Source organism: Notechis scutatus, chromosome 3, assembly GCF_049901735.1.
Source record: "Notechis scutatus isolate UNSWTSFEM ecotype Mainland chromosome 3, rNotScu1.2, whole genome shotgun sequence".
NCBI lineage: Eukaryota > Metazoa > Chordata > Lepidosauria > Squamata > Elapidae > Notechis > Notechis scutatus.
In genome coordinates, this window is record NC_142011.1 from 186416418 (window position 1) to 186427510 (window position 11093).

At 37.6% G+C, this 11093-nt stretch overlaps 1 long non-coding RNA gene across 1 annotated transcript; it reads right to left on the bottom strand.

The window, feature by feature from the left end:
• Window positions 1–883: 883 nt before the first annotated feature.
• On the bottom strand, window positions 884–5389 carry LOC148131527 (uncharacterized). Its single transcript, XR_015749002.1, has 2 exons — window positions 5298–5389; window positions 884–4430 (listed from the first exon to the last, which is right to left on the bottom strand). It is a non-coding gene; the product is annotated as an uncharacterized LOC148131527 (long non-coding RNA).
• Window positions 5390–11093: the final 5704 nt, after the last annotated feature.

The window sequence follows — 11093 nt, forward strand, 5'->3', positions numbered from 1 at the left end:
TCCCCAGCTGTTGGTTCTTCAGGGTTTTTTATGCCTTTTGTTCAAAGCTTAACCAGGAGCCACATTATAAAGTTAAAACTCCTTATTGTCACAACTAAGGTTATTCTTTCTTTACTATACCAGCTTCTCAGGTCTTCCAATGAGATGATTTCTATTATTTTTAGACTAGAACTCCTGTTAAGTCAGACATTTAACCATACAGTGTGGAATTGAAGGCTGTTTGGTGTACACCAGCTTGGGAGAATCACTTATTCCATGATGCTGCAGTCTTCCAGTTCCTGAAATAGTTTTTCTATCTCTTTCTCTCTCTCTCTCCCTCTCTCACCTTGTTTTTTTTTTTAATCTTCTATGGTATGCATTCTTACTGAATGGACGTTCATTTCTGCAATGCATCATGCAGGGTGTCATAAATGTGACATTTCTATATCATTCCCACCAATGGGTGCTTCCAAGTTTTACCCAAATGTTTTAGAATACATTTATTTTTCAAACAAATGTTATTCTTCCATTCAAGTTACCTCTGAAAGTTCCTGGCAACGTGGAATCAGCGTGAGTTTAGCAAGATATTTTATGGTTTGCTTTCATTTTAGGGAAATTATATGCTTATAAAACAACAGTATAAAATTGGAAGGAAAGTTTGGAATTTTGTACAGAAGTCCGATCCCCTGAACATGCCATACGTTGGAGGATGTAAATACAGGTGGCCCTTGCTTAATGACCAGTTGTTTAGTGACTCATTCAAAGTTTTGATCAACTTCATTAGAGGCCCTGGTTTTGGAGTTCTGCCACACACACACACACACACACACACAGAGAGCACCATGTGATTGCATTTTGGGCTGCTTGGCAACCAAACCTGCATTTACGACCATATGCAATGCCATGTTTTTATATGTTTTTATTTATACACACACACATAAAAGTACTGCATAATAGATAAAATTGCAAACAAAAGAGCATGGACATAGAGATCTGTCCCAAAATATGTATCGTTAGTAGTTCCCCCCACCCCTCACAAAAAAGTGCAACAAACCAAACCATATATATTTGAAAAAATTAGGATCTGAAAAAAATTACAGTTTCATAAGAATTAGGGACCAAGAAGAAAATGAAATCGATGTATTTGCTGTTCTCTTTTATACACAAGTCTTGGTATAGTTTTTGGCACTGTAGTTCACACTAAAATGCAGTTTGTGAACTGCATATTTATTGAGAATATTTTACAAAATGCATGAAGGTGGGTTTTTTTTCCCTTAATGGTCCTAAACCAAAAAAATACGTATATTCTGCATGGATGGCAGAATAATTTTGGAAAGACCGCAAGTCAGATCCCATCACGCTCACTGTCATTTATTTCCCTTCCAACTCACTCAGTTTTTCTCAATATATCTCCAGAGATTCACATTTTTTATTGTTTTGTAAAATTATTGTTTCTGATAAATCACACTAGAATGTAAATATAAAAATTGTACAGAGGAATGCTGTTCTTTATTTGAATCTGTGTACATATACTGCCTGCCCTTTTTTTGTTATTATTATTCACTATCTAGTCTGGTTTTTATATTACTTTGTTGTTTTTAATGACACTTCTTGGACGGGGGCTGAAGGGTAAGGACAGTAGCAGAATAGAGGTAATGCATAAAAAAAATACCATTGTCTTCATCAGCAGAAACTTCAGGTTAGAACCGTTTCTCAGATAAGCCTTCTCCAATGTAGTTTTAAGCCTTCAGATTTTTTAGGCCAGTGGTGTCAAACTCGATTTCAATGAGGGGTGCCATCAGGGCTGTGTTTGACCTCGGGGGCTGGGGTGGGCATGGCCAGCTTGACATCACTTGTGTCAGGGATGCCTGTGGTGACCTGAATGCCCTACCAGTGAAAATGGGCTACTGATCGTTTTTCGCCACGAGGTTCTCTTGCAGCCTCCTGCCAGTGAAAACAGAGCTCAGGTGGGCCATACATGCCCCCTGGGCCCCGTTTTTGGCCTTAATGGCCTCCTAAAGCCCTCTGTCAGTGAAAAACGAAGCTGTTTTCACTGGCAGAGGGTGTAGGATGCTATTACGGTCAAAAACGGCCGGGGAGGGCCATGCATGGCTCCATTTTCCCTGGCAGAGGCACTGCAGACCGGTCCTTCGCTGTTTCCAGTGTGGCCCCAACCGACCAGATCCAGCCCCCGGGCCTTGAATTTGACACCCCCTTTTAGGCAATAGCTCCCAGGTTTCTGAACCTTTCAAAGCAATGATCCCTGGTATATATGAAAAGAACTCTTGGTTGGTCTCCTGGCAACTGCCTGGGCTAGTCCTAGCAATTTTCTTAACCAGAATTTTGGAAGTGGACTGCCATTGCCTCCTTCCTAGGGTTAAGGACTTCTAGCATTTGATGTATTGTGCCTTGAGCACTATACTAAACTGGCTTTTATGATGTGTCCTTTGCTTAAATCACTCCTTTATTTTCCAGGCCATGGAATGTGACCTTAAATTTTACCTTCTGGGCCATTCAACCCACCCATACATTCCTTCTGCCCTTTGCACTGTTGAACAGATTTAAGAACTTCTCTGTAGCATGCTGTTGGTAATGGTTGGGTTGCTAATCAGAGAATAGGCTTTTAAAGGTTCCTTTTATATAAATCAGCTTGATACCAATTTTAAAAAGCACTTGATCCTGCAGGCATTTATTTTTCTTGAAGCATCTTACATCTTTGAGGTTTAAAATTTCATTGACTCGTTTTTGTCTTTTGGAGTTTTAAAATGTCACAGAAGAAATGTCAGACCTGAGATATAATTAACAGCTCCTGTAACCGTAAATTTATTGGTTTTGTCAGAATCTTGTCAGAATTTCCAAATTCAGTCAATGATTTTTCTTTCCTTTTGAAAGAAAGCACCCTTGTTTTCCACTTGTATACTTGCATAAAATTGGATATCCCCTAGATGTGTAAAACTTTTGACGGCTGATGGATTAAAATTTTACAGCTTTTTTATAGCAAACTTGCTTTTAAAATGACATATAGTGGTGAGGTTCAAATGTTGCTTTGCTTTGTTTTTGATCATCAAAGGTTGAGACTGCAGAAACTTCTGTATCCCTCCAGCACTGCAATTCACTTCCGCTTGATATGTTGGATAAAACAAGCTGACATATATCAGCCAAAGTAGAAGGAAATTTGCATGTGATAATTTATACATACAGTAGATACAAATTTAGAAATAATTACTGTAATTTAAATAAGGAGTACAATGACAGGCATACTTTAGGTCTTCTTATTCATAGGCAGTTTTCTTACCCAGAAATCAGCCAGAGTGCCTTCAAGAGAGAATGCCTGATTTAGAGAGTTTCTTTCAGATTTTGTTCAGCTCCCACACCTGACCCTGCTGGCAAGTAGGTGTTTCATTGAAATAAAAGAGATGTCAAATGAATCTATTTATTACTGATGTTCTTCTAAATGGAGCTGGAAAACATCGTGTGTTTTGTTGTGCAAGATGGAGAAACCACATATGTTAAATTGGTTCGTTCTAAGCTAGTTTTGTGCCCTGGATCATTGATGCTAATTTTTAGATATTCCTAGCCAGCTTGGCTGTTGATGAGAATTTGGTGTTTTGATGTCTGTATAAGTGTCGGTATCTACAGGCACAACATCAATCAGAAGTCATAAAGGGGTTGGCCTTGTCTAAACAGCTTGTGGAGATTCAACCATTTTGGTGTAAGCCATATTTATGGTGAAGTCCATTCAGAAAGCTAGGTTCATCTGGTAGTTGGATACAGTTCCTGGTATCGCAGAAACTGGTACCAAATTTTAATATTTAAGCAAATGAAATGAAATTTATTCCCCTCTCCCAGTCCAATGTGCTGCTTTTTTTGGAATGCAGCTTTGAAAACACCACAGAAAGATCCAATGTGCCTCTCAACTGCATACTTTATGGTTTATTGGATCGGACAAAGCCAACTAATGATGGTTTATTCAACATCTTAGCAGGTTGCGGGAACCAGATCATTTATTACAGCTGCCCCCAACATTTTGGGCACCAGGGACCGGTTCCTGGAAAGGGGGTTTTCTGCAGTCCTGAGAGGGCGTGGTTTTGTGTGATGCCTGAATCCCGCGGATGGGGCTTTGCTTGTTTGTGCGGACCAGTTTCTGGCATGCTGTTGTGGTTCGCCAACAGCCTGCACAGACGGCAGCAGAATCGGACAGTGGGGAAGAACAGGGACCAGTCCGGAAGTCTGGAGAGGACCCGGACGAGGGTCCTGCATCCAATGCAGAGATAGGGCCAAGACAATCTGGGAGTGGGGTGCTGCCTCCGGAGCCTTCGGATTCTGGTAGCAGCGAGGCAGAGGATCCAGGGGAGCCTGTCTCCAGTGTATGTGTGTGCAGAGCTGCTAGAAGGAGAGAGCAGCTGAAACAAAAGGGGCAACTTGGGAGTAAGGCTGGGAGGTGATTGCCCCTCCCATAAGGTATAAAGGACAGGCAAAGATGACAAAACCTTTGCAGGAAGCATTGTCATTCATTCGGTTCAGATTCATTCTTGAAGCTCTTTGTACTTAGGTTGGGGTATTTATTCTAGTTCACTTGACACTTCTGTTATTGGCAGAACTTCACAGGAAAGAAAGGTGGGTGCTTATCTCAAGGGACTGTTTGAGATTCATTATCGGCTGGGAATGAAAATAATTCCCAGCGTTGCAATAAAACAAAACTTGTTTTTAAAATAAGCATGTGAGTAATTACGGTCTCGGAAGCCTTGGTCAGAACACATGCCATGGACCAGTGTTGGTCCATGGACTGGGAGTTGGGGACTCCTGATCTACTAGGTCAAGGAGCAAATGTTCACAAGTCTCTCAGCAGATTAGGTTATAATGCTGAAAATGAAAAATGATTATTATCTTCTGAAATAAAGATTTCTTTGTGAGCTTGATGGTGCATCCATTAGCCAAGGAGTTAATTCAGGGACAATATGTAGCATTTACAGATTTTACCTTTATGTATTGAGAATATTTTAGTAAATCTGTACAGCTACAGTCTATATGGACTAGAAGCTTGGGGTTTGTTTGTTTTTAATGAAATTTTCAGGAAGTTGAACTTAAAGCTGTATAACATATTATGGAATTGAAAAGAATTGCAGATTATACAGGAGTGATATGTCCCTTAAATATCAAAAGCTCTCATTATCCCATTAGAAGGTGATGCTACACAGTTAATGTCAGCCTTTGACGTGTCTAATTGCGAGGGGAGAAAAGGCATGTAATGACTTCGTATCATAGCAAATTTAATCATGAGCATAGTTAAGTCTATCCATTTTAAACTTATCTTTTACTTTTACATGAGGAAACAGGAATATATATAGAAGCTTAATTTAGCTTTCTATTGATCTCATTGCCAAATAAAAATGGCTGATACACACATAGAAGCATTTATTTTTATTGCCAAATAAAAATGGCTGATACACACATAGAAGCATTGGATTTATGATTTGAAATTTTCTTCCTGTTTATTATTTTTTATTCTAATTTGATGTACCTGTTGGAAAGATGCAAATTAGCAAAATTCCTCTTGCCGTGACACAATGATTGAAAAATTATGGATTCAGCCTGCCATCCATCACACTGCAAAAACTGTATGGGGAGAAGGGCTGCTGAAATTTTTAAAGTAGATAATGTTTGTTAGTTGTTCTAACCTTGATGGTTTCCTTCTTCTCATTTCAATTCCTCCCGCAAGATACTGACATGGTGCAAAAATGAAAAGAGTACTTATGCCAAAAACTCTGTGAGTGCCCTCATTTCTGGAAAGCAAGCTTTGTGTATAAATATTGCGTCTTACCTAACAATAGTTTTGTAAATGGGAAAGGGGAATCTATAAACTTATAAATAATGCAGGTTTATATTTTTTGTACATTTTTAAATGGAAAGAAATAAATGTTCATAAAGTATAATAATGTTTTGTTGATCTTTTCCCCCCCACAGATGTTAATCATCCCTGGATATTTATTTACAATCCCTCAAAAGCACACGTTGAATTATATATTAACTACTTGGGCTATATTATGCCTGGATTCACACAGAACAATACACCTAAACCTAGTTTAACAATACAGGCAGTCTGCATTTAGTGGCCATTCACTATTACAACAGTAGTGAAAAAGTAATTCTACAACCAATCCCTGCTTCTATGACCTTTGGAAATCTGTAAAGTGAAAGAAAGCTGAAATAGGATCGTACAATCATGTTTCACTTAGCGACCATTTTAGTGAGAGTTGCTTGTCCCAAATCTGGTCATTAAACAAGGACTACCTGTACACAATGCTCAATTTTACAAAACATGCCATGTCTGAATAAATAAACCATTATGGCTTATTTCACACGAGACAGCAACATGCCATGTCTGAATAAATAAACCATTATGGCTTATTTCACATGAGACAGCAACTTTATTTTAGCCTAGATTGGGACATTAACCTTATTTTAGCCTAATCTAGTTTATGTGAACCGAGTCACTGAGTGTTAAATTAGCCAACCATGGTTTAGTTTAATCAGTAGAGCAAACTCAACTCCAAGAGCTTATACTTCATGTGGGATTCATTCGCACCATGTTCCAATCACACGTCCTTATTAATAGTGAGATATGATTCCAAAGGCATTCATTTGGGACCATGATGGAATGAACAGCAGGTGTGTGTAGTTACTAAGATAGTCCTAGGTTTTTTTTTATTGTATGTTGTTACTTGGCCACTCTTTAAATTCATACTCAAACTCATAGTGGGAGAATTGCCACAGCCAGTTGATTAGCCAAAATGTGGCAGCCAGCAATTAAGTGAACATGCTTGACATGCTCACGGACAAATCAAAAGACATAAAACCTTCTAAACCACCGAAAAGCAAGTCCCTGTGCTATCACTGGTCTTTTCCCTCCAACTTTCATTTCGACAATAATTTTATTGATTTTTAAAATGATTGTACATTTCTTTCTGGTGATAGGTCTTTCATGCCTCTTGCTGTCAGAAACCATGAATATTGCATTTCTCTGAAAGACCACTGCCATTTTGACATTTCTGAGCCCCTGTGGACATCCATAGGCTGTATGAGAGCAGGAATATTCAGAATATTCATGCTGGGGCCTTCCGGAAATGATTTTGGTTCAGTTCAGGAACTGAACTTTCTAGAAAAGTGTAATAGCAGTGAATAGTTGGAAGGGAACAAAATTTAGGGGCACCGTGACAGATATGATATCTTACCTTTCAAAAACATTGGGTTGCAGTTATATATTCATAAAAGCAAAAAAAAAAATACAATTGTAATCAGGTGCAATCAATTATTCCAGTATGAAAAAGTACCATGTCACAAAATGGTATACAATACAAAATCATTTTAAATTCAACATTTAAAAACAACATTTGTTCAGCAGTAATACAGTAAAAAAATCTTACTTTTCTTCAAACAATATTGTTCGCATGTTTGGCACTGAAAAAATAGATGATCACAGGTTCACCGTTCTATCTCTGATTCTAATTCTCTCTTTTTTAAAACCAATCACCAATGTTGCTCTTAAGTGTCTGCATATATTATACTGTACATTAACGTACATTAAAGAACACGTGCGCTCCACTCCACTGCAAAAACAAACAAATCATGAGGGAAAAAATCTGTCCCACATCAAAAAGACAATATCCAAATTTCTCACCTGGTCAGTATCTATGCGCATGAATTACTCTCAACCGACTGTAACATTTCTAATTTTGATTCTGACATCAAATCTGAACACTGGGAGAGGGGATTAAACAGATCTAGGAAACATTGGGCTTCATATAAAAAAAGGTTAAGCATCTTGCAAGCTGTTGCTATTTACTAATTCATCAATGCATGAGATGATAAAAATAATTCAATATAATAACTTTTAATGTATCTGTTTTAACATAAAATTATACATCAGCTATTTTCCAAATGAAATCTCCACATGTGTTTTGGACTTCAGCTTCTAAGATTCCCAGCAACAAGATGAATAGCACGGTGGCTGAGAATTCTGAAAGTAGCTTTCCAACATATTTCCAGGACAGGATGGGGAAAGATAATATATGTGAGTAGGAACTTACAGAAATGACCATTTTTCAGGATCAATTTTGCTATGAAAAGACCAATAGAAAGGGAGGGAGGGAGGGAGGAAGACTTTTCAGACAAATCATAATAACAAGTTCCAATTTTAAACAAGTTGACAAACATGGAATGTAAGTTCCCTATACAAGTAAAAACAATTGCATCATTTGTGATCATTATAGCAATGGGGTAGAGAGCAATAATCAGTTTAATTAACATGCAGGTCTCAATACTTTTAACAAGCCAAACACTAAGGATTCAAATTTAAGTAGCTTTTTTCCCTTACATTTTACAACAAGATGGCCACTACCAACATATACAAGGATCACACAGTCAGTACTGCTTTAAAAATGCAAATCACACTGTTAAGACTTTCACAGAATTTGCATATCATGTGAATGATGGGCGGAAGAGCTCATCCAATAGGAAATTAGTCAGTACAGTTAAAGTTATTTTCAGAACAGTAAATACAGAAATACAGATGCATTTCCCAGGGTAGGAAAAATATAGTCCAGCAAAAAGCATAGAAAAGGAAACCATGAATGCCATGCTCTGGAACACAGAAATTATATTATCATTCATCGAATCAGCTGTACTTCTCAAATGAACTAAGTGGGTTATGTTCTACAGATATGCTTTAACGTATCATGCTGAACATTTAAAAACAATATATAATTTTTCACTTGATTCCTGAAAGGAAGTAACACCCACAGAAGCCACTTTTATCGATGGATTCCTTAACTTGATCAGGAAGCATGCTACATAGTTTGGATAGTGATGAGCACAGGAATGCATGGTTGATTCACACTACACACATAGAAAGAGGGCTGATTTGTAACACACCCACAGATCTGAGGCCATCCAGGGCTAGTTAACTGTACTCATGTCCTCCTGAAATCAGACTCATGTTGCTCATGACTGATGTGTCTCAGGGATGTCAATGAAACACAGCCATGAGCAGCATCCTTTAAACTAAGGTCAACACACTGCTATCTTTACTGCCATGGAAATTCTGTAGAGAGCAAAGCAGCATTTATTGTGTTTCAAATTTGTTCCTGAATCTTTATTCAGTTCTAAGATTGCCTGTGCTACCCTGAAATAACTGAGACTAGAACTGCAAGGTAGAAGAAAACGTTACTGTTGGAAATTTCCTACTCTTCCTCAGGAAAGGAAGGGGAGTATTCTCCTAGATTCCTATTTGTTCCATAAACAAAGGGAGTCTAAGACAACTCACCGTATCCAACTTGTTGCATCCAACTCGCTACGGCCAATTTGCCACGGGACAATTTGCTGAGGAACAAGAGCTACACTAATATTGAAGAAATGATGGAATGTAATCATTAAAGAAAGGATGCCAAAGGAGGGACTAAATGAAATGCAAATGACAAAAATTAGAATAATTTATAAATAATTTTAAATAATTAAATTGAACTGTTGAATTGTTCCATGGAAAGCTAGTTGACTGTGGCAAATTGGCCAGGGTGAGCTGGCCTCAGCGAGTTGTCCCCTTGCAAAAAAAAAAAAAAAGGAACCCTTCTATTTCCAGAACACCAATCTGGGAGGAGCAAGGAAATATTAATATACCAGTTAAAATCTATCCTTACTTCTCTTCCTTGCAGCTGTTCTCAGGACTTTAGCATCCAAATGTTCTGCTTCCAACCATTAATATAAAAATGTATTCTGTTCTTCATATTCTTAAGTAAGCAGAGAGGAAACCACACACTGAGTCCCTAAATCAGGAAACAAGGCTTTGGGCCAAAAGATTTGCCAAGCATCCAAGCAAATGGGATGAACACAGCTGCTTAAACAAAAGACAATGTTTTGAAAAAAAGGGTGGGGGGACCCAAGACACATCTGGCTGCTTTTTAGAAAGAACAAATTGTGGTCATACCCTTGCATGAACTCAATTAGACTTTTGGTAGATTTGCTTTTTTATTTTGAAATCAGCTATTGAGACAAATGATTTAAAATACTCTTAAGCAATCTTATGGACATTCATTTCTTCATAAAGTAAAACACTTTAGAAATTTGTTCAGAAATGCTTTAAATTTACAATGATGGGCTTGTGAGACTCATCATTAAAGAATGGCTAAGTTCCATCCTAACTTTTAATACAGTGGAACTTCTATATCAAATACTGTAGTCAGTGGTGAAAATACAAACCATTTATTGCCTCTTTTATATACAGTTTTACCTTGCCAACATTATGTCCATTATTTCAATAAAAATATCCAGGCATAAATTTTTTATGTGCCCAGTGCTCTTAAAAATCAAATATGTTGTTGGGCTCTGGCTTTTTATTTTTAGAAGGAAAATAACACTGCCTCATAACAGCACAAAGCGTTTTGCAGAGTGTTATTCTTGATTGCAACGCCTGGACGTGGAACAAATTGATTCTCAGCTCTGTAAATTCACAACTGAGAAATCATACATAATTTTCCCTCCCCCGTTTTTTTTTTTTTTTTACCATAAATCAAATTTCAGTAGCCAAAAAATAAAATTCGGAAGCATGATTCTTCAACTCTTTGGGGATAAACTTTACATATCTCTTCATGCAACCTTCGAAAACCTCCTAAAAGCCGAAACTTCTAAAACGCTTCAGCTCTGACTCTTCCAGGCCAAGATTGCTACATCTCTTATGGTTTTTATAGGCCAAAAAAGCAATTAAGGAAAAAAAAAACAAGGCCACAAATCTAAAAGTTCAGCCAACCCTGAGTTAAATGCTCATGAGAGGATCTGTCTAATTTCCTTTTTGGGTGGAGTTCAAAAAATATGTAGCAAAACCCAAATAAATATTTTAAAAAGAATCCTTCTTATCATAAATAGTACTAACCATCTCACAACCAACACCTTGGTTGAAATCTTTCTCACAAGCAGTTTCTTTACTGAAAAAAATTTAACAATTTAGGTTGAAAGGAACTATTTACAAACACTGCCTCCGTTCCCACTTAACTATGCCAATAAGATCTTCCTTCTTCTCTCACATGTCAAGTGACCCTGGTGCATTTATTTCAAAGCAAAAAACA